Source organism: Tupaia chinensis, unplaced genomic scaffold (assembly GCF_000334495.1).
Source record: "Tupaia chinensis unplaced genomic scaffold, TupChi_1.0 Scaffold000524_1, whole genome shotgun sequence".
Classification (NCBI taxonomy): domain Eukaryota; kingdom Metazoa; phylum Chordata; class Mammalia; order Scandentia; family Tupaiidae; genus Tupaia; species Tupaia belangeri.
In genome coordinates, this window is record NW_006160037.1 from 74,040 (window position 1) to 77,445 (window position 3,406).

At 35.5% G+C, this 3,406-nt stretch overlaps 1 pseudogene; it reads left to right on the forward strand.

The window, feature by feature from the left end:
- LOC102468223 (RRP15-like protein pseudogene) overlaps positions 1-2,986 on the forward strand; it is a 23,154-nt pseudogene extending 20,168 nt beyond the window's left edge.
- Positions 2,987-3,406: the final 420 nt, after the last annotated feature.

Below are 3,406 nucleotides of genomic sequence, written 5' to 3' on the forward strand. Positions count from 1 at the left end.
TGCTGAACTGTAAGATGATACATTCTGTTTAAGGCACTAAGTTTGTGGTAATGTGTTGCAATAAAAAATGAATTGGCCAACCTCATTGAGCAAAGTTGCATCATGGGCCCATAAATCACTCACTCTCAAGGGGAATGGTATTTCCTGGATATACTTAATATAGTCATGAAACTGGTAGTTCCTTGATTCCTGCAAAATACCTTAGCAGTGGGAGAGAAGGGCTATTGAGTATGCAATAAACTTTGTCAAATATAGACAAATATGGAAAAGTGTCTATTAGATTTTGATAATTTAAAGACCAGTAATGATATAGAAAAAGGAAATTCAGTGGGACATAGGAATTGGTAGAAGAAAAATGTACATTTAAAAATAACTTATACATAATGAAGGACAGTATAGAAATACATCTGTTTGTCTCTCTAGCCATCCTTTCATCTACCTATCCTTCAATCTATCTATTATCTAATCATCTACATAGAAATCAGATTGTGATTTTACTTGTTTTATGGGTGACTATTGAAATGACTTTGTGTAGAAAGGGACAGAGTCAGGTGGAAATAAGAGTGAGGTAGAAGATGAGAGGGAGAGAGAGGATGATTGACAACAAAACTTCCATTAGGAAATTTTATTATATGAAATATGTCCACATATTTACATAAAAACATATACTTCTTTAAGAAATCTGTGAAAAAATCAAGCCATTATTTTAGAGAATTATTAATCTTCTAAAATATTTACTTTAAAAATTATTATTTTTCTGTAATGATTATCGTAAAACAGGTATTTGTAGTCTACAATCCTTTTATCACTCTGCTTATATGTTGTATCACTTCACTAAAAGCTAAAGTTTCAGATTACACTGTCCTCTAAAACTTTTGCTGACTTACTGAATATAGCTTACAACTTCTTAAAGAAACTCCTGAGATTTCTTGCCATGAGAAACCTTGTACTTGAAACTTTCATTAGTAAGATGTTTTGGAACTTAAGCAATTCAACCTCTTGGATACAATTTAAGAGGGACCTTACATTGATAACTATCTGGGGTGGCAGGGAAAGGGTGATCTGACTGGGCAACTTGAATGTTTGCAGTTCCATATCTACGATTCTATGAATTCTGTTCTCTAGCACCAATATATAGATATAATGAGCACCAGTTTATTGAACTTTAGCTTTCTTAGCTTTCTTCTGGAATGTGTAAAAGAGATTTTCCCCAGGTGTTGTTCCACGTTCATTTATAAAACAACTATGGGTGGAGTGATGCTTCCAGTGAGAGAAAATGGCTGTGGACATTCTGGACTCACGCATGAATGCTGGCAAAAAGCAGAAGAGTAAGAAGAAAAAGAAGAAGAGAAGAAGAAGAGGAGGAGGAGGAAGGGGAAGAGGAGGAAGGGGAAGGGGAGGGGAAAGAGGCAGGGGAGGAGGAGGGGGAGGAAAATGATAGCCAAGGCTGTAGCATTGGACATTGAATATAAGGTCAAAGATTATTCTGGCGATGGAGGTGATACTTGCATTTAAAAAGAAAAACCTTAGTCCAATGGAAAAACTCTAAACAAGGACCAAAGATACACTGTGTGCCCATAATATGCATTTTGTGGTAGTCAAGCTGGAGAAGAAGCACATGAAAGAAAAATAGCCAAAGTTTCAAAGTGGAGTACTGGCTTAAACTAATACAATGTGTTTTGACTGCTTTCAAAGTTGAAGAATGAAATTTAATGCAATTCAGATGTTTTACAGGAAACTTGGGAAAGGATCACATTTCTTATGATGATGATGCAATAGAAGCTGACAATGAAGATGATGTTGAACTCTTTGACAAAGAAAACGGAAATGCTGCAGAATCAGGTGGTGGGACCAATGTAGGCTAGGCAGATGCCCTGGCTAACTAAGATCCTTAACAACAAAACTGCTAATAGCAAACTCACCATTCTAGTCAAAAACAAAGAGTTGGACAAGGGAAAAGAAAAGTAAAAAAAGACTGGAGAAAAGAAAACAGCTTGATAAGAAGTGGAAGTGGGAAATGATGTGCAGAGTAAAGCCAGATGTCAAAGAAAGAGAAGCAGAAATCGTAAGAGAATTGCAGTGAGGGCTGTGGTCCACCTATTTCATGTTCAGAACCATCAATGAATGTTGATGAAAAGGTTAAAGAAGCTGGAGGCTCTATAAGAAAGCATGCTGAGTCGTTATCAACTGTTTTTATTTATTTATTTATTTATTTATTTATTTATTTATTTATTATTTATTTATTTTGTACCATTTACTTAACTCCAGGAGTTGAACAACTTATGATGTACAGTTTTACTCTACATCAATGTTTGGTTTTGGAAGCAGTTTTACACTGTGTGTATGTGTGTGTGTTTTCTTTTTGTTGTTGTTTTTAGCTTACAAAGTGAACATTTCAATGTGTGAACATTTCTCCCCAGTCCAGTTGATTAAAATATCTTCAACACATAAAACCACACCTCCCCGTCCTGTCAATGCTCTGTCTCTGTATCCCTCCTCCAAATGTCCTTCCCCAGGCCCCATTCCTCCACACACACCACATCTGGCATTCAAACGCATCTCTTATGTTTGTACATTTTTTAGTCAGTCAGTTTCAGTCATAAAATGCAGACACTCGGTATATATTAAGTGGAGATGTACAATGTCTTTCCCACTTTCTGTCAAAATCCAGGGTTTTGTTGGTTTTTATGGCTGAATAGTATTTCATAGAGTATATGTGCCACAGTTTTTCAATCCATTCATCCGTACAGGGGCATCCAAGAAAGATTTCATCAGAGTTCTGAGAGGAATGGATATAAGTACAAATGAGAAAGGTTCTGCTGGAAAGAACTCCAAAGGCACACAGACTGAAGTGAATCCAGAAGAGGGCAGAGGGATCGTTCTATGTGATGATTTTATGATGGGAGATTCTATAAAAAACTGGGACAAGGAAAGTGATGGGCCAGATAGCAGCAGACTAGGAACTGTAAGTGACTCTGACACATAGAGCAATATAGGAAACAGTTTACAATCCTTTTATTTTTCCTTGAAAAATACTTCATCATATGATTGTTGGAGAACTTTATAAAGGATACCACTTTTAAGAAAACCAAAAGACTTTTAACTCCTACCATCTTTGGTGTTTTTCCTCTTTCTATAACTTGTATAACTTTAAGCATGATTTCTCAAATATTTGTAAAAGGAAATATTTCCACTTGTCCAGGGAGAGATGTATTTTCCCAGGATCATTACATATTTATGTATTGGTTGTATTTGTTGTTGTGTTGTTTCAGTATTGCCAGTGTTTCTAGAAATGCAGTTACCAATTTAAAATTAAAACAAACTCTTTGAAGTTAATATTTCTTTGCCTTTCAATTTATAGAGCTATGTATCTATAGTTTTGGGGAATGATTAGTGTTTGTTTTCA